Source organism: Cibotium barometz, chromosome 25 (genome assembly GCF_041138505.1).
Source record: "Cibotium barometz isolate CiBa-2024 chromosome 25, ASM4113850v1, whole genome shotgun sequence".
In the NCBI taxonomy this organism is placed as follows: domain Eukaryota; kingdom Viridiplantae; phylum Streptophyta; class Polypodiopsida; order Cyatheales; family Cibotiaceae; genus Cibotium; species Cibotium barometz.
In genome coordinates this window covers 29,422,523-29,444,277 of record NC_141070.1, presented here as the reverse complement: position 1 = coordinate 29,444,277, position 21,755 = coordinate 29,422,523, and positions in this window count along the sequence as shown.

Here is a 21,755-nt window from a genome sequence, read left to right as displayed (position 1 = left end):
GGTTGGGCGGTTGGCTAACCCATGGGATTGGATGGGGTTAGACTAGACTGATGGATCCCTAAAATGAGACTCAATTCTGTCATGGTGCGATAGATGAAGTAAATCTCGGATAAAAATTGTTCTATGGAAAAGAATCAACGGCTGTGCCTCTCAATGAGGAAAAAAGCGTGGTCTTTATGATCCAGGTGCAATGTGTGGAATAGCAGTGCTAAACCCCCCTATGAACAATCTATTTTTCTCTCTTTTTTGGGAATGGTACGGTCATATGCTTTTAAGATGGTATGGGCGTACGCTTTGTTGAGTACATGAGCATACACTTCAGAAGGGAATGGGCATGGCAAAGTTGACATGGGTGTATGCTCTAGAAGACAAGGACATGGCTACAAGAAGGAACAGATGTGCACTTGTGAATGAAAGATAAAGGAACGGGTGTACACTCCAGAAGGTATGGGCATGGCAAAGTTACCACGGGCATATGCTTGCTATGGTAGGGAGGAAGAAGGAATGGGCGTGGCAAAACAGAGAGTACACCATGGCAACGTTGCCAACGAGTGTGGCTTCAGAGGAGAAATGGACATGCACTTCAAATGGTATAGGCGTATGCTTTAAATGGTATGGTTGTATGCTTCCAGTTTATAGAGATTTTTAATGATGCAAGTGCTGACAGAACAACCACCTAGAAAGATTCTCTGACAGTGCAGTCGTACCCCTTGTTTAATGCACTCTTTATGCTCAATCAATGCAAATTATTCCCTTTTAAATTCCCTCTTCCAAATTGAATGCTAGAGACATCAAAATATTGCACTGGAGAAAGAAACGAGCAAGGCAAAGTTACCATGGCCATCCACTGAGAAAGGTACAGGTGTATGCTTCTTAGAAACCCTTCTAGAGTGAAAACTCCAACTACTCTCCTCCTCAGATTTTTGCTGATTCAGGTGCTTCCCAAATGTTCTTTTAAGTTTTTATTTTTATAAGAGACTAGATCTAGTCCCTAGCTACCTAATAATACCTAGAATGCCTAAGGAGACCTAATTAATTGAGATTAATTAGATGATTAAGCTATTTGTGCAAACTTAACAAATGTTGAACAAAAATAAAATATTGCATGAATCTCAAGAGAAAAATCAAGCACCTACTTGTGTCACCTACATCCGATGAAGACTTCGACGCTTCAATGCTCCATTGATCTCCATAGCTTCATAAACAAAATCAACCAACAAGCAACAACATGCAACAACCGGTGGAATTGCACTCCAACCGGGCAATGTGAAGGCTCTAGCAAATGAAATGTATGGAGGATAGTGGCACCAAAGATGTTAACCTAAATATACTACCTTGCACAAGAGAGGAAGAGAAGAAGAGAAAGGAACCGTGGAAGGGCCAATTCGGAGAATAGCATTTAACCAACCCTAATGAGGGTTAACTCCCCTATGTGAGGCCACTAGGGACTCACTCCACCACCACTTGTGTCACCCAAGTGGACATTCACAAGCTACGTAGCTCACCCTAACCCTCCTTGAAACACATCCAAAAAGAGATAACTTGGTGAACCGCAAGTGTCATGAGGATCTTTCCAATGGCCGAGCTTGTAACCCTTCTTGAGGTCTCCAAGCTCTACCAATTCCACCGTGCCTGCCGCCGCAAGCGTTATCACACCGCTGCGTTGCACTATGGGTCCTCGTCCCTCCTCTCACCTCACTTCACTCACACACACACTCACTAGCATGCATTAGGGAGATAGATTAGCAAGCGGATTAGGAAGATCAAGACACAATTACACAATGGTAGAGTATGTTATATTATGAGAGATATTCACTTATATACCACCCTCACTTAAAGTGTGGTCGGCCAGGCACTTTAGGCTCATAAGAGGACTAATGCTATTACAATGACTACTCTCGTAATATATTCATGAAGTACATCACTTAGGACTTCATCCTAACTTACTACTACCACATGCTCTTGAAACGGGAATCGCCATAAATACTCAATCACACCATTACAAGTGCCCGTCCAAGTTGTAGTTTTGGACACTATTGCTTCATATCTTGAATGTATGACCCTTTGGTGTATCTACATGACTTCTTGATGTAAGATAATGGCAGTATCTCTTGTTAACCCTAGAATTGGGATAACATCCCTCTCTTTGTGGCGATTGCATCCTCATGTGATCGCGTTAAAGACCTTTGTGTGGGGAGACGTTCAATGGTCTTTGTTCCTCCGGAAGGAATAAGAAAATCTAGTTAATGAATGAAGAGGTTAGTGGTGTATTGGGAATTCCTAACGGGGTGGGTGGTGGGGTTTTTTGTAAATAACTATATTTTATATTTGTGTGAGCCCCTCTTTTTTTTTGCTCAATTTGTTTTTGGCAATAATCAATAAGGCTACATGTGATTTTTGTTAATGGGGACACTAAGAGATATTAATAATGGGAGAGAAGAGAGGAAACGATCTGGAGGAACATAGACCTAATCATCAGAATGAGATGGTGATTCTCAAACTTCAGTTCCTCATTTGATTCATTGAAGTGACATTCATCATTTGAAGTAATTGGCCTTTGATGATGTCCCTTTGTGTGGATTCTGTCAAATGTTGTTGAGTAGGACCTGTTCCTATGTCATTTTTTTCTCATGTGCTTTTTATGTTTTTTTTATTTGTATTTAACTGCTCTTATGAAGCAAATATACGTGGAGTACAAGAATTGAGTCATATATACTCTTATTGAATTGCTCTATGTGGAAGTAGCCAATTGTTGGTGAGGATTAAAAGAATTATGTGGACTTGCGAGGCTAATATAGATATCTTCACTAAGGATTGAAGATCATTGATTTGTGAAGATGGTAGCGTCGTTTGAAGATGGTAGCGTCGTTTGGAGAGATTGGTAATTTGAAGGGAAATTCTAAGTGATGGGTTATACCATTGACCAAGCTTTCACCCACCATGGCCTCCCATCCAGGGATGTACCTGGAAGTTGTCAATGGTGAGGCTTTGTGGTGCAAATGTTCTCCATTGCATGAGTATGGATATGTACTCATGGAGCAACTTCTACATTAATTTAGCCAAAAGAATAGTAAGCAATAAGCTTAACAAATATATAATGGCTATTGAAGATCGTTGGGAAAGTGTTAATGCATGAGATGGATTAATCCGTGATGAGGCTTAAATCATGAAAGCGTAGGTTCTTAAGCTGTGAGACTGTAATTCATAAGAAACCTGAACTCGTGAGATTGCAAGGTTTTTTTTTGTGCCATGAAGGGATATTCCGTGAGATGGCCTAATACCATGAGATTGCAGGTTTTTTGGCCGTGAAGGATTATTCCGTGAGATGGCCTAAACCCGTGAAATGGTGTTTCCGTGAAAGTGCAGGCCATGAACTGGAATTCCGTGAAAGTGCAGGCCCTGAAATGAAATTTCGTGAAGTGTAGTTCCGTGAGATGGAATTCCATGAAGTTGCAGGTTTCAACCTCAATGTTTTTTTTATTTTAATTGATTTTATGGGACAACTAGGTCATGACTTGTGAGCAACAGGCTCTTGTGCACTTATTTCTCACATCTCCGGAGGGGTGACAAGAGCATTGTTATTTTGTTCTTGATGCGCTCACATAAGTCTCCCTTTGCAGACGTGGGTATTGATTCTTGAATTTGTTGCTCAAATGTTGTCGAGGCAGTAGAGAAGGTCGCTGATTGTTTTCTTCAACACACAAGCTCTTCTGTTGGTACTGAATGCACAAGAGTGGTTGAGTGATTTGCTTGTTGTTGCTTGGGCCTCCATTCTTGTCGAACTTTAGGTGAAGTTGTTGGGGTTGAAGTCGGTGGTGAGGTTTTCTTCACATTGTTTGATTTTGGCAACCATATGATGGAATTACCATCATAGTATCCTTGTTGTTGAAGCACATGCACAAGCACCCATCTTTGATGAACATTATAAACTGGTGGCCCATGTGCTTGGTGCTGAGGCTTCCTTCTTTGTGCAAGCTTAGGGGACTTTGTAATGTGCTTGGGTACCCAAGCTTTGTAATGCACTTGGGTACCCAAGCTTTGATATTTCTTTGGTAGTACCCTTGTGCCTGAAGTAGTATTTTTGGTGCCCACACTTGTTGATTTGGTGGAGTTCTTTGAGGAACTCGCATAGGCTCTTGTGGACGGTGTTGTGGAGTACTTTTATTCTTCCTTGGCCTCTCCGAGTGTTACGTTGAGAAAGAGGCTTTGACTATCAAGGCACCCAAATTTGATTGGCACATTCATAGTAGCCTTGAGCTACAAGTAGCTGCTTCTCCACCCACATCTTGATACTATTAAGAGACCATGATTGTGGTTGTCTTGGTGGAGTTTTCTTTTGGGTTGATGTGGAAGGTTTGGAGCCCTCCTTGACTTTGGTTGGCACTGAGGCTATAGGTTTGAGACTCATGGGCATTGTTGATGATGATGAGGCTAGAGTCTCTTGTGGAAAGATTGTTGATGATGAGGCCTTTGAGCATGTGGTTATCTCCTTTGGTGAGGTTTATCATGTAGATGCATAGACTTCGGGGCCTTTCCTTTGAGTTTCTTGTTAGAGATAGATGGTTGGGCTATGGGAACTTCTTCAGGAATAGCAATTGATTGTGAAGTTTTGGCATCAAACTTTGTAGATGAGGATGGGGTTAAAGGAGTAGATGCTCTAATGGAGTTAGTTGTTGATGCACATGGTAGGTCATTATGTAGAGGGGCTTTTGTGGAAGAGGCTTGTATCATTTTACATTCAGCATCATAGATATCCATTGAAGCCGTATCCTCTTCCTTGTAGTATGATATTGTCAACTTTTTGTCATTGACCATCATGATGACTCTATCGCTAGCAAAGCATAGTGGTGCTTAAGTAACAATATTCCATTTATGCCCCAAGATCAAATATGCTTCCAACACATACTCAACCACAAAAAACTTGCAAGTAAGGGGGTTAGTTTCAGTATACATTGTATGTTCAAAGTACCCCAAACATGGCATGTTCAAGTCTTGTGTAAAGTTTATTGTTTATGGATGGGATGTGAGTGTTGGTTGACCTAACAAATCCCATAGCTCGAGGGTCATGAGATTGTGTTCTCGTGTTGGATAAAGCTATGCTTGAGCTATGGTGATTTTATGGGCAATTTCCAATCCAACCAAAATCCTAGGGATCTTTTCAGTAAGATATGTTGGAAGTTCCAACTTTTCCAAGGTCTCTTCCTCCCGTAAATAGCAATTGTACATTGCCTGCAGGAGGATTCAGGGTGACTATTTTCATGGATTCATCTATTGAATACAACGAGTCACCTATCCAAGTTCCATCAAGGACAACTCAACGAAATCTAGGGTAGCATGGAATGTGAATTTCATATCGCTATATATCGATTGTTTGAGTAGTGTAGTTAAAGTAACCTAGAACTTCAATGTTTTGTCCATTGGCTCCTCTTGCAAGACTATTATCTATTGGGATGAGTTTAGGTTGTCCCAATGACACCCAAGTGTCTACTATCATCACATGATGTTATGACTAGCACGAGGGCTAATCAATGCCCGTTTGTGCTTAGCATCATTGCTTGTAGGGAAATCCAACCATACCATGATAGAATCTTCCAAAGGAACCATGGATGTTTCAGTTTTTGTTTCAACTTCAAATCTTGTTTCTATTTCATATTCCTATTCACTTTCATCCTAGCGCTTTTTCAGAGTACCCAATGTGTACACTAGAACACTTGGCCCTCTGACAATTCTTAATGAGGTATGTTTGGAAACTTTTTAATCCTCACAGCAGTCATGTTCTATGGAGTTCTTTATGTCTTGGTATAACTTAGGTTGAGCCCTCAATGGTGCAAGTGCGGATGTTATGCTGGCTTCACCATAAGAGAAGAGCATTTCGCCAAATGAGGTTTTGAGAGACTATTTTAATCTTATAAGGGAATTATCGAATTCCTCACATGTTTCTCAAGCATATAGTTTGTACAATATGTTTCAAATGACTCTTCTGTGTACAGAGTATGTCTTCCTCTTGAAAGGGGAAGGAGTACTCCTCTGGGCTTTGTATTTTGGTTGCTATTTTAGAATTGGCATTATGAGGCTCAATCACAACTAGGGACCCTGTAAGACATTCAACCAAGCTAAGCATGCTCTCTTGAGCTTGCTTTTTGCATTCTGTATATCTCATGTGATTATTATTATCCATTTGGGGTGGTTGGGTAGGTTCTAGTTTCTTGATTGGTCTATGTGGTGCACTGAGTGACGAGTAAGAACTTGTTTCATCCTCACGTAGTGACGTACTAGAACTTGTTTCATTTCTTGACTTTCTTTGGATTGTTAGGTTTTCATCATGTTTACCCACGCGACAAGATCGAATTTTCTTTCAGGTTTTTGTATCCTATATCACACATCCTGTATCACACATATAGGTGTTGTGGTTTGTGTGGTGGCTTTTGATGTGCATGCTTCTGCATCCTGTATAGCTTTTAGCTCTTTTGTATTTATGTCCCCTTTTGGGTTTATGTCCTCTACAGGCTCCTTTTCCTTGCCCATTAATTCAATCTTGGTTTTGATAGTTTGTTATTCCTTGTTTTTCTTGGTTTTAGAAGGTTTTGTTTTAAAACATGTTCTTCTACCCATGTTGAGATATTGTCTTTCACGTTTCCTTTGACTATTTCTTGTGCCTTGGCTTATAAATGTGTAAGCACATTCAAGGGTACCATGTACAATTGCTCGTTTTGTACACTTAAGATCTTAAGAGTTATATTTTGTGAGACGAGTTGCATTGAAGCAACTCGTCTTGGGCAATCTTGGAACATCTGATCAATGTCACATCGTTCACACATGGCTCACAAAGTGTTAATGACTATGGGTATGAAAATATTCCAAACTATGTAGTCTGCCACCTTGCAAGGTCCACGACAATAGAAACACTGAAGTGTTCGATTAACTGCTTCCTAAGTAGTTTTTACCCTTTGGACTACTTATGTTTGGTGCACGAGAGATGGAGGTTTTGGGTTAATTGTGGATGAAGTGGGACACTTTTAGTATCGTGTCAAAGGTCTTACAATATATGCAGTATAGAAGAACATGTGCCTTGTATGCACAATGGGGATTGGGAAGGTCGTAGTGATTGCACTCAACACAAGGCATTTCATTCCTCACTTGTAGAGGCATTAAGGATGTCTTGTTTTGAAGAATTAAGGATGTCTGGTTTTGAAGAATTAAGGATGTTTGGTTTTGAAGAATTAAGGATGTCTAGTTTTGAAGGTTTTCATCCTCTCTTAGAGATGTCGATTGGAAGGTTTTAAGCAAGGCTGCATAGAGTTTGGGGAATGTCAATTTCAAGATTGATTTTTCTTTTGCCATTGCTTCATTTGGTTTAGATGAGGAACACCTCGTGATCATCTTCCATCATGTTGTCATCTAAACGTATTACTTCTTTACAACATTGATCGAATGTTTTCGGATTGGATACAATGATCAAGTTGTGTAAGCTGTTATTCTTCAAGCCCATCATGAAACATGTCTTCAATTGAACATCGTTCAATTTTTCCCATGACTCACAACGTGAGTCCAAGAGTTGTATCCGAAGGATAAAATCTTTAATGGATTCATTTGGTTGATGCTCAATTGAAAAGAGTTTTGCTGTTGCACTCCACCGATCACCTTGTCTGGAGGAAAAGCCATGTATAAAGGCTGATTTCAAGGTTTTGAAATTGGTCTCGCAGGCATCAATGTGATGAACCATCGACTAGATTTTCCCTCTAAGAATAGGTTCAACGCATGTACCTTGGTGGGACAGTTGGGATTTTCAAAGCCTTCACATCTCTGTTCAAACATTTGAATGAATTGAACACGGTCTGTTATTCCATCGTATTTGCCCATAATTTTGGAAATTTGTATGACCATATTTCTGTATGAGTCACTAAGGCCGTATGTGAGTGCTCTTGTTGGAAGAGACTCATTGAGTCCTTGGGCTACCCCCCTTCCTAGACTAGTCAGTATGTCCAAGGTGTGGGCATCCAGGAAAGGGTTGGTACCTATAGGATTTTTGGAGATGTTACGTAAGGGACCAAAGCCCCCGGTGGGATATCGACGTGATAGGGGGTGTAAAATCTGATGGCACGCTTGTTATAGGCATGGCCAATGGTATTGGGAGGTGAATTTGGGACATAGATCTCAATGACTCGAAGATGTCAGCCATTGGGTTTAGTCCTTGTGTGATTCCTAGCAATCCCTGGCCATGTCGGAGTGCCTAAATTCTCCTTAATGATCAATCACAGTTTTTTTTTTAACTTTTTATATTATCCCACAGCCCGTTATACAGCCTCAAGAGGCTTAGTGTACTCTTCGTTGGGTCGTCAAACGGGTATCTATTCGCCCTAATTAGCCTAGGCGCTACACGTGATGAACGACCTCATAGAGATAATTTTCCAAAAAAAGTGTATGCAAGTAGTCCCAGATGGAAGAGGAGGTCCTAAAACCTATTCTCCATCATTGCCCAAGACGAAAAAAATTTTTGAGAATTTTTTCCCTGTTTTGCAGCACATTTTTAAGGGTGTTCCAAAAGGAATTTTTAAAAACTCTGTATGAGGGAGTTGTAGTATTTTTGGAGTACTACAACTTTGTTTCCCTAAGTCATCCGTGATTTTGTCGTTTAGACCTTCAAAAAGTAGCCCGAATATGGCTCCTTGTCGTTTTCGCATTGTTTTTTGTGTTTTTTCGTGGTTTTTGGGGTTTTTTTGCCTCGATTTTTGGGTTGGATTTTGAGGCTGCTAGTCGAAGGCCAAAATGGTCAATTTTGACTTTGGATGGCCAAATCCAAAGTCAAAGAGCTCGATGTCAGCTTTTCGCGAGATGATCCCTAGAGCGCCTTCGATATACGGTTTAGGAGATACGGGCCTCCAAACAGGAGTGTTTTCCAGAGTTTTTTTTTTGTCGATGTACCCCTTTTCACGCCGACGAACTTCACGGGTTTTATAAATTTTTATTTTTATTTTTATTTTTATTTTTTGCATGAACTCTAGTTTTGTGAAGTTGCAGAAAATGGTTCACGCTGTGAACTGGACTTCATAGAATATTAAATTTGATTTTTTTTTTTTTGGCACGGTTCCCGAGGACATGAACCTTTTGGGCTTGAACTCTAATTCCCAAGGACATGAACCTTTTGGCACGGTTCCCGAGGACATGAACCTTTTGGCACAATTCCCAAGGACATGAACCTTTTGGGCTTGAACTCTAATTCCGTGAAGTTGCAGAAAATGATTCACGCCATGAAGATCGAACGTGATGGGATGAGCAACAATGGGTGCTTTTTTTCCAAGTGATGTAACATGCCATGTCATCACCAATTTGGGGATTTCTTGAATATGCAAAATTGCCCATCATGCTATATATCATTGGAAAGGTCTCAAAGAGTAGATTCCAAATGTGAAATCTCCGCTAACTTTTGCTTTGATTTACGAAAATTTGACCATGAGCCCATTTTTCTAGAGAGAGGAGGTGTGGAAATCCTTAAGGGAAAAAATGAGAGTCCATATTTTGCCTAATGCATGAGCTCACTTTTTACAATGGTCGGTCACCCATTTACAATTGACAGCCCTGAATTGGCTTTCTACCTCATTCCTATGACCAGCATTACACAAGCCGTAAGCTCGGGCATCCCATATATCTTTGATCAATAAGTTCTTTGCATGGTTACAAAAGGATAAGTTACAAGAAGCATGACCATGCTTGAAAATGATGTTAATCAGAGTGGTTAACAATGACACACATGTTCTTCATGGGGGAATTTATGTGGATCATAGTTATGATGATCATTGTTTTGATAATGATATCTATTATGATGCGATGTCTGAGTTAAAGTATTATGATGCTCTAGATGATATTCTAGTGGAGGATCATACTCTTAATCTTGTTTGGCATGGTTTTATGGTGATGATCTTTCACCGTATGCTTCATTGACTTATTCTTTTGGTGATATGTCTTTCTTGTCATGTGTCCCTGCTAGAGGATCGACATTGTTATATGTACTAGTTGCTAGAGGTTCTTCATTAACATATCTTTATGGTGATAGGCTATTTTTGGCCTATGATGCAGATGTTAGAGCTTCATGTAGATTTTTATGTGGCAGTTTTACATGGTCCACTCCATGCTCTTGGAGTGTGGACATCATTATTGATGCATGGTTCTTCATATTCATATTGTATGATATAGCATGGCATTGCATATATCTCATGGGATTTCATTTTTGGTATAACACTATTATATATGTGGATTCGATCTTTGGATTGGGAATCCAACCCACTGGGTGTGCCAAGTTTTGACGGACCCTTATCACTTTAGGGCTTATTCACATAGGATGATATGAGGAGGCACTTATGGAGAGTCATTTGCCTTATCGTTGTATGATCGGTTATGCAGCATGATGATTCTTAATCACTCTCTCTCTTGTGTTTGTATTTCTATTGATGGCATTCAGCCACATGAATATCCTATTTAATATAACCTTTGAAAACCTTGGCTCAAATGGAAAATTGTAATATCTTCCTCCACCACCTTAAATCTAGCAACAACTAAGACCTAGTCCAATTACAACCTCTTTATCAAACCACTTTCACACTGCTTATATCTTTGCTAAGGGAGCCCCCCTCCACCTATAAAAAAGGGGCCATCTATCACCATCAAGGGGGACACATCTTTCTTATTTTATCCTTAGCCCTCAAGCTTATGTTAACCTCCTTCTTCCCAACACCCATGCCATCATAAATTCCTTATTCTTCTCCTCATGCTCACTCCCTCACCCCAGCTCTCTACAAATCTCTACTTATCAACCTATGTGCTAGTGTCGGGGGGTGTTTTCTCCACCATGTGGTTCTTGCCAATGCCATTATAGGTGTGTGTAACTCATCCCACTCATCCCCATATGTGATTAGTGTATAGCCCAAAAATTTCCCTCTCCATGTACTTTGTCTCCAACCACTAATAAGAAAGCTTAGGTCTACCTCCACATGGTTTTGAGCATTGGTTTCCATTGACGAGTGGATTTTGGTGTGTGTTTATGAAGTGGAAGCCTTTGTTTTGTTCTTCCATTGTGCTTCTTTTAAGATCAAGAATTCTCTAGTGTTTGTATTTATGAGTGTGGTTCTATTGGGAGGTGATAGAGGCCACCTTTCAAGAAAATCCCCCTCAATGTGTTAGTACATTGATGTTTTGCATGTCTTTTAAAATAGTCACGTGATGTGAGCCTAATAAACATTATGACACAAGTTTGATGAAATTAAATTTCACTTTTTGTTCTATTATGTTACAATACTTGGGCTTTCTATAACATAAGTAATAGGTGCACACCATGGCTTATGTCTTTCGTGTAACAAAAGCAAAGAATAAATGAAGATTTTGTTTAGTGAATACTAGGCATTCCTTTAAAAAGAACTCAATCTTGCTCAATTTTTTTCACTTAATCTAGGACCTCGCTTTATGTTCTAACTATCTCTACACCCTTACGGTGACCTTAAAATTATGATCCATAGCTTTAAACCAACAATGATATGGCTCATTCATAACCTCTCCAAAATTCTACCATTCTATCAAAAGTGGAACAAACAACAACCATACTAGGAAACTTAACTTGTTTCCAACTCAGGATTCATATAGCCTCCAAGCTCCACCAGTGGTTGCTAACTCTAAGCTCCAAGCTTCACCAGTGGTGGTTGCTAAATCTAAGCTCCAAGCTCCTATACTTTCATCCTTATTGTCACACCACCACGAATATACTCCACCTCTCTCACCCACACACAATGAGCAAGAGGCACATGCATCAAGAATCACACACTTTACTCTCAACTCTCTCTCTCTCTCCAAGATAAGAGCAAGTAACCATGCACAACTCAATTAGCACAAAGGGGGATTTTCCTTTTTTCACTATGAGAAATTCACTTATATAAAGTTGGCCCTTATTCACACTTGGGCGCCCAAACTTAACTCTAATCTACTAAGCTTGGTCATTTGCTAACTCTCTCATAATATATACAACTTTTTGAGTGCCATTTATATAACACTTATTGGGCTACTCTTATGTGTAGCGAGGAGCACCTTTGTTAAGCCCAAAATTGGGTTAACATCCAAAAATGTTATGGTTCATTCACAACCTCTATAGAACTCTGCCATTCTAGCAAAAGGAACAAATAACAACCATCATAGGGGACTTGCCTTACATTTAGCTTGGGATTAATAGCCTTTAAGCTCCACTAGTGGGTTGCTAGCTCTAAGCTCCTATGCTTTCCTCCTTGTTGACACCACCAAGAATATACTCCACCTCTCTATAAGGACTCTTAGCTCTCTCACTCTCACTCACTCTCACATCTCACATAATGACCAAGAGGCACATGCACCAAGAATCACACACTTTACTCTCAACTCTCTCTCTCTCTCTCTCTCTCTCTCTCTCTCTCTCTCTCTCTCTCTCTCTCTCTCTCTCTCTCTCTCTCTCTCTCAACAAGAAAGTAGGCATGCATAATTCAATTAGCACAAAGAGGGATTGTATTTTTTCATTGTTGTGAGAAATTCACTTATATACAACTAGCCCTTATTCACACTTGGTTACCCAAAATTAACCCTAATCTACTAAGCTTGGACATTTACCAGCTTTTCTCATAATATATATAACTTTTTGAGTGTCGTTTACATAACACTTATTGGGCTACTCTCGTGTACATAGGGAGCACCTTCGTTAAGCCCAAAATAGGGTTAACATCCCCCCTACCTAATGTATGTTCCATCCTCATAAGGCCTAAAAGCCATGTCTTCTAGCTTAAATCTGTAATGACTCCTCTTGGACATAGTTTTTTTGAAGTATGGTGAAAGATGTATTTATCATGTCTTCAAAAGTGATATGTATGTAACCCGATAGGCAACGATGAAGATGATAATAGTAATATAAAATGCTTTGCTCTTTAGGTCCCCTATTTATGTCAAAGCATAGTACTTCTCTATTAAAATTTTATATTGCCTCCTGTTTTGGTCTAACAAGACCACAATGAGCGTTAAGAAATAGCATGCAATAACTATAGGCTGGTCTGGGATCCTTCTCCATGCTCTGATCCATAATAATACGCTACAACAAAATGAGGGTGTAGTAAAAAAAATAACAGCGCTTTTATAACTGGAAGGATAGAGAGATGTTGGGCCCATTTCATTGCTAAAAAAGTTACTATTTTCGTTGCAATGGGATTGCTGCTCAGTAGCAAAATATCATTGCTTAGCAATGATATTTTGCTATTTGATAACAAAATTTCACTATTGAGCAACATTGCTGTGGAGCAACAAAAGAACTGCATGGAAAAAAAGCTGGGGTAGCGTTTAGGACTCCCCAGTCTGCCCCAGCTCTTTTTTTTATTAAAATAGAGTCACATTTTTATGATACAATCATAAACTAAGAAGAATGCAAATGAGCCCAATATGTATTATATTTGCGAATTGTTGGGCTTTTGGCCATATATACAAAAAAATAAATCAAAGAAGAGGGGGCTTCTTGGATTCCGAGTACTCATCATCGTCTTCATCCTCCCCTTCACTTCCTTCTTCCACTTCATGCTCGTACTCTGGATCTTCCTCTTTCTCTTCCCCTTTATCCTACATACATGCAAACAAGATGAAGGTAAGTGTGATACAATAAAAGAAAATTAGATATAGATAAGAGAAAGGCTATTTCACTACTTATCTTGTCTACTTGAGTCCCCACGGACTTGTCCAAGCACATGCCTTGCATATGCATCCATGTCCACAATTGCGGACGGGGGGTCTATATCCATAATTGTACTTCTGCTTTGTTGTGTCATGCCCAGCAACCTCCCTCTACAAAAAACAATTAAGAATATATACAATTAGTTAAAGGAAACAATATAGTACAAAACAAAATGAAAGAGGAGAATGAAATAGTTAGTAAAATAGGTACTTACGAAACGAGCAATGAAGGAGGACTTTCCTCCTGAGCCAAAGTGTGAAGCCCCTTACTTCCATAGTCGAGAAGCACTTACCACTGCTTATTATTGAAAAGCACGTGGGTGCTTTCTCATAAACCTTTGTGCATGCCTCCACTCCTCCTGTGAGATGAAACACTGGGCTTTTCCAAATTATTCTTCGCCACTCTCATTATGTTTACTCTCCTATTAGAGAGAAAAAGCTTTATTCTTCTCTTCGTCCACTCCTGCGAGAAACAAAGGTCTGCATGAGGAATGGCAAACTCTACCTTGAGTACATCAATGAATTATTGCTTTGAGAGATCTTCTTGTCCTTTCCACTTTTTAAAGGAGTTCGTGAACTCTAGGTTAGCAACAAGTACATGCATGCGGTTCATGACTTTCTTCCCTCGTGCATCCACGAGGGAACCATCAACATCCATGTTGTATGGTAGGATGCGAGGATCAAATGGTGGAATCGATCTCCTCAGGGTTGGCTCAAAATGAGTGGATGAAGAGCCCCCCTTGCTGGGGAGAGGACTCGGGAGACCTAGTGCTGTGTTTGCCAAAGAAAAAGTAGCCTGCTCCCCCCTGCTAACACGTTTACTACCCCCCAAACTCCCTACTACGTCATCGTCGTGGTGGTGAAGATGGACATAAGGGAGTGGGGGTGGGTCTAGTCGCGGCATAGGTGGTGTAAGCTCATCACAGCATAACTTGATGGGCTTGCACCACTCAAACCCATGCCACTCAAACTTGTGTCTATCAAAGAAGTGGACTGCTCCCATGGAGATGACTCGCCATATGGGGTAGATTGTCTAAGCCAAAAAAGAGGATTAGTGTAAGAGCTACAAAACAAAAGAGGCAACAAAATAAGAATGCTCTAACACAAGAATGCTCAAAGCTTAAACAAAAGAGGCAACATGTGATATTAAAACTTTATTGAGAACTTCTAGAATACTTCTTAAACAAGCAGGGTGGGCAATGCCCCTTTTGGATTGTAGCTTCTGAGGACTTTCCACACGCTCCCCACTATTAAAGCCAAAGTCAACTTCTCTTTTACAAGAGAAGGATATTGAAAAGATCGAGGTCTCCCCCTCCACTATAGCCACCTACTCGGTGGATAACCACTCCTACTTAACCAACATTTTAGATGGCCTATAAAAATACCCCATATCTTTATGTATAAGCGCTATGCATAGAACCTTGTGCATAAAGCTCTACGCATAGAGCTTTATGCATAAGCGCTATGCATAGAACCTTGTGCATAAAGCTCTACCGCATAGAGGCTTATGCAAGCTTATGTATAAGCTCTATGCATAAGGCTTATGCAAGCTTATGTATAAGCTTTATTCATAAGCCTTATGCATAAAGCTAACATCAGGCTTATGCATAATCTTGCATAAGGCTTATGCACTATGCTAAACCCTAAACCCGGCACCCAAGGGTGCTATAAACATGATCTTGCATTTATAATTACATGAATAAGAAAGATTGCCTCGACAATGTCAAGACGAAAGAGGGGACAAAAATGCAAGACCTACAAGACATAACATGAAAAAAAGTGATTAGTAACACATTTATGAGAAAAGCTCTATGCATGTTCTATATGCATGCATGCATAGAGCCTATGGATCCTCTAGTATGTGAGAGGATCCCACTCCTACTTAACCAACATTTTCGATGGCCTACAATAATACCCCATATCTCTATGCATAAGCTCTATACATAAGCTCTATGCATAGAACCTTATGCATAAAGCTCTACGCATAGAGCCTTGTGTATAAACCTCTATGCATAGAAGCTTATGTATAAGCTCTATGCATAAGCATTATGCATAAGGCTTATGTATAAGCTTACATAAGGCTTATGCAATGTTATATGCACATTATGTGTGCATATACTAGGAGGCTTGGGCTTGTGAGCATAGGAGCATGGGTTAGGACTAACCTTAAGGGTTAAGGTTAGGGTCAAGCATCCAAGGCTCACACATGGGAGATGGAGAGTCAAGAGTCACTTGAGAGCCCTCCTATATAATAGGGGCATGGGGCACACTCAAGGGGGGATTAGGCTATGGTCTCTTGATGTTATCTTGAGGCTAGGTTATGTTATGTTCTCTTGTGTAGAGGATCATAGCTAGTCACCTACCATTTCACACTATAGCCAAAAAATTGGTATTTATAAAATATCAATGGTATTTTAGCAAATCTATTTGCTGAAGATTTTTTAGAAAAATATAGGTTTGGAATGCCATAAGATAGGTTTGCTGGAATTCAAAATTATCGTATTTTGAGGACCTATTAAATTAGAGAAAATTATGAAAACATCATGATAATTATTTTTTTTGAGAATTTAATATTTTCGAGGGTTATTTAATGTTGAATTACATTTTCTCGTGCTAACATTAGATAGATGCGGGTTATTCGCATATTATTAATACGATTATACCTCATATTAGTAGATATTTCTGTTTAGATTACTTTGAACGATATTTTCATGATTTTGTACCTTTGTTTAGCCATTCTTTTTGGACATGTTCCTTAATTTCTTCAATGATGGATAAAATCTGTGTTCAAAGTGTGTCTCACCTTTGACACTTTTCCCATGATAATTTGTTTTACACTTTCTTAAGTGTGGTCTATGCTTAATTTCCTAAGCCTAAGATAAATTCTATCATGGGTTAGTTGATCGGTTTGTTTTGGTGGATTTTATTGGATGTTTTTCAAGTTTTATATGGACTCATCAGGTTTTGCCTAGATCACTTGTGTCTAGGGGTTTTTTATTGAGTGTTACACACGTGTTTCACTTGCTTACTTTGGAGTTTTGCTTGAACGACACCATGTTTATATACTCCAGATTGATGAGTTGGCCACCAATTTAAATGCTTCTTTTGGAATGATTAATGACCATTAGATGGCATTTTATGGATTTATCCATGGTTTTATAAATAAGGATCTTTTGATCTTTTGGATAGTATCATGTGCTTTGAAGGTAGCATTTGCCTTCGTTTTTTACACTTAATTTTGGAGTATATTGCTTGTACTTTTGTACATATTCCAACTTGGATACCTAGTTGTTTATGTATCTAGGTGAGTTATTTTTCTACCCTAGCTATAGTGTGTTTATTGGGTAGTTATCATTAGAAAGGCGCCAATAATTCAAAATTATTTTCTAATGATGTACTCGGAAAGAGTTATTCCTTGATGTGGTCTCAAGAATATAGAGACAGGTTTTAGTATGTGAAAGTCTAGGATAAGGCCATCTTATTCCTTTTATATAGGATTTTATTCATATTTCCTAGACGGCATACTAGGAAGTTTCAAATTAATAAGGTATGTATGGGTGGTATCATGGTGGTATGGGACGCTAGCGATCCCTCGCATATATTATCTTATGGGATAATTTAGGCTCAAGATTGTTGCTTTGCTTACATCACTTAACATATTGACCTCAACATTCAAAGACAATCTCATTTTCTGAATTCATTTAAAGTTATTGTGTGGGCATTCTCTAGATAAACTTCTTTTATCTATAGCCTGCATGTATTGATGAGTGTAATCTCGTCGGCATTTTCACTTGTTGAAATCTCTTTCTTTAGAGTTCAACGAGTTTATCTTATTGTGTTTGGATTAAGAAATTTAAATTTTTCCTTTGTTGGTATTTTTTTCTCTACTTTAGCTGATTTATACAATCAACCTGATGGTTTACGGATGGACATATGTGACTCATCGAGACGTTTGATGACTCTCTATGTTGATATGGGTAACTCGCGATGTCGATAATTCCATGAGCAGATGTGGGGTACATCGAGCCACCAATGGATACCTGGTTCCTGCCATTATAATGCCATGTTTTCCAACTTTATTCTTAATGGTTTACAATGAGGAAACTACTTTAGGTATCAATTCCTCTGATCATCCGCAATCTGATGGGCAAATAGAGCGTATGAATCAAATTGTAGAGGATATGCTTCGTGTATATATCTTTGGAAAAGCATCAAATTGGAAAAAATATCTTCCAATGATGGAATTTACCTATACAGTTTTAAGCATATGGCTATTGGTTTTAGTCTGTTCATGCTTATGTATGGGTATTGGTTTTAGTCTGTTCATGCTTATGTATGGGTATTAACCCAGGGCACCTATTGATGTCAGTCTTAAGGACATCGAGCTTGATGCATCGAGGGATTTCTTGCGTGATATACAGGAAATGATGACCGAAGCTCGGGATTCTATCAGGAGTGCTCAGGATAGGGCACAGTTCTATGCTGATAGAGGACGCTCAATTTGGTCTTTTGAACCAGGAGTATTGGTTTATTTAAAAGTTCCTAAAGATTTTCAGACTTTGTCAAAAGGAAATGCTCGAATTTATCTTCTAGATATTGTGGTCCGTTTCGATTTATACATCGGATTGGCACGGTTGCATATGAACTTAAACTACCTCCACATGTTAGAGTTCATCCAATCTTTCATATTAATAGATTGAAAGGGAAACTGGGAGTTGAGGATAACATAGTTACTCCTCAAGAACAAGTCGAAGAATTATCCTATGTTCCACATGAACCTGATAAGGTACTTGAATTCAAGGAAAGAAAACTTTGTAGTTGACTAATCCCCCCTGAGGTTAAAATTTGGTGGAAAGATAGGGAAATAGAGGATTCGACATGGGAGTCGGTTGAGATTGTTCAGCGCAGTTCTCCTTCTTTTCATTGCAAGGGTACAATGTTTTGAGAGAGGGAAAGTATGTTATATGCACATTATGTGTGTATATACTAGGAGGCTAACCCACATTAGGCTTGTGAGCATGGGAGCATGGGAACAAGCTCTAGTGGAGCATGGGTTAGGACTAACCTTAAGGGTTAAGGTTAGGGTTAGGCATCCAATGGTCACACATGGGAGAGTCACTTGAGGGCCCTCCTATATAATAGGGGCAAAGGGCATACTCAAGGGGGGCTTAGGCTATCTCTCTCTCTCTCTCTCTCTCTCTCTCTCTCTCTCTCTCTCTCTCTCTCTCTCTCTCTCTCTCTCATCACCTGATAACTTCACCATTGAAAGATTTCAATGAAGGCTTCATGTTGACATCTATATCTCCATGAAGTGCACATATGGATAACATAGAGTCAACTTGCTTGGTTCATGCCACCATGTTTTTATTTTCATTTTCCTTAATTATGGAGTGCATAGGTGGTTGATGTTGAGATATCGAGCTTAACTAGTGCTACGGGGAACATTGATGACCCGCCTAGGTAATAGCGTCTGAATCTACACCACTGGAATGGTTGGTGAGATTATGGGTGATATGCGGCTAGTGAGATGACAGGCTGTGTGATAGCCATTTTGGACTACTAGAGAACTGGCATAGTTATAGCGCCAACTTATTTAGTCGAGTTCACATTGTGGACCGACCCTTGTATGTTGTAGTAGTTGATTACTAACCCATATAGTGTATACTCTTATCTTTATGTTATGTTGGTTGAGTAGAGAAGAAGAAGATATCTCTTGATGTTTTCTTGAGGCTAGGTTATGTTATGTTCTCTTGTGTAGAGGATCATAACTACTCACCTACCATTTCACACTATAGCTACATGCCTACTGGATTAGAGTTATACCTCTTGATGGTATGGGACATCAAGGTAAAGGTATGATGTACTTCATTATAATTCATGTGTGCATCCTTTGGGCTCGGGGGGTGGTCGGGTGGATGAGTTTATGCCTGATTTATGTATATATATGCATAACAATTATCTAGAGAGATCTTAGGGTTTTAACATGTAAGCTTATGTATAATCTTGTATAAGGCTTATGTATAAGCTCTATGAATAAGCCTTATGCATAAAGCTTACATAAGGCTTATGTATAAGCTTGCATAAGGCTTATGCTATAAGCCTTATACACTATGCTAAACCCTAAACTCGACACCCAAGGGTGCTATAAACATGATCTTGCATTTACAATTACATGAATAAGAAAGCTTACCTCGACAATGTCAAGCCGAAGAAGGGGACAACAATGCAAGACCTACAAGACATAACATGAAAAAAAGTGATTAGTAACACATTTAGGAGAAAAGCTCTATGCATGATCTATATGCATGCATAGAGCCTATGTATCCTCTAGTATGTGAGAGGATCCCACTTCACAATACTTGCTTGACCTCCTTAAATTAGCATGTAAAGTCACTTCTCACTAAACTCTAATATAAGGAGGTCTAGAAAGCATTGTGATGACTATGTCTATACACATGTAAACTCTATAAATAAGGAGGTCTAGAAAGCATTGTGATGACTATGTCTATACACATGTAAACTCTAATATAAGGAGGTCTAGAAAGCATTGTGATGACTATGTCTATACACATGTAAACTCTATAAATAGAGAGAATACCTTATACATATAATAATAGAGCATAATAAATATATGCTATATTCATAAGAGAGTATAAACATTCACAAAGCTTATACTCTACATCCATGCATAACACTCCACATCAAAAAAGCATGAAGCCTTATGCATAAATCTTGCATAAAGCTTATTCATAAAGCCTACATAAACGCTTTATGCATAGAGCTTATACATAAGCCTTATGCAAGCTTTATGCATAATAAGGCTTGCATAGAGTCTTATGCATAAAGCTTTATGCATAAGGCTTATGCATAATAAGGCTTGCATAGAGTCTTATGCATAAAGCTTGCATAAGGCTATGCATAATCCTTATGCAATATTTATGCATAAGCCTTATGCATAAATTTTGCAGTCTTTATGCATAGAGCTTATACATAAGCTCTATGCAAGCTTTATGCATAATAAGGCTTGCATAGTCTTATATATAAAGCTTGCATAAAGGCTGTTCATAAACCTTATGTATAAAGCTTGCATAAAGGCTGTTCATAAACCTTATGCAAGCTTTACGCATAAGCCTTATGCATAAAGGCTTTATGCATAGAGCTTATACATAAGGCCTCTTGTTGTGCAAGCTTTATGCATAAGCTCTATGCATAAGCTTCAAGAAGGCTATGAATAGAGCTTGCAAGAAGCCTATGCAAGGTATATGTATAAATCTTCATGCAAGCTTGCAAGAAGCCTATGTATAGAGCTTGCATAGACTTACAAGCTCTATGCATAAAGCAAGCCTATGCATAGATCTTGCAAGAAGGCTATGCAAGCTCTATGCATAAGCTTCATTCAAGCTTGCAAGAAGCCTATACATAGATCTTACATAGGCTTGCAAGCTCTATGCATAAACCCTATGCATAGAGCTTACAAGAAGTCTATGCATAAGCTTGCAAGAACCCTAAAATAACCCTAAACTCGGCACAATAATACATAGAAAAAAGCATAAACAAGGAAAGGAAAAAGAGGGCTTACCTCTTTTTTGAGAAGCCGAAGGAGAGGATTGGTGAAAGACCTATAAAACAAAAGAGTAAACAAATTAATTAGCATAAGATTAAGAAATAATGCACAAGTAATACAAAATCCTATAAGCTCTATGCATGCATTGGGAGCTCTATGTGTGTATTGAGAGATCTATGCATGTATAGAGCACTCTCATGCATAAATGTGAGATCCCTGTTCCCACCGCGCAACGGATTCGGGGTACTAGCAGCGGAAGTAGCACTTCTTGCGCGAGGCAGGGTCCCACACTCGGGGCCTCGTCCACGGATATCCGGACAAAAGACTAATCCGTCGGTTTTTCCAAAACCAGACCCGGAAAAACTTCCCTTATCCGGAAAGCACGGGCGATTCCACCAGGATAATTTTTTACTCTAACGTAGTCAAAACTCTTACTGATCAAACAGATCCGACTGCATCTATAAAGATACTT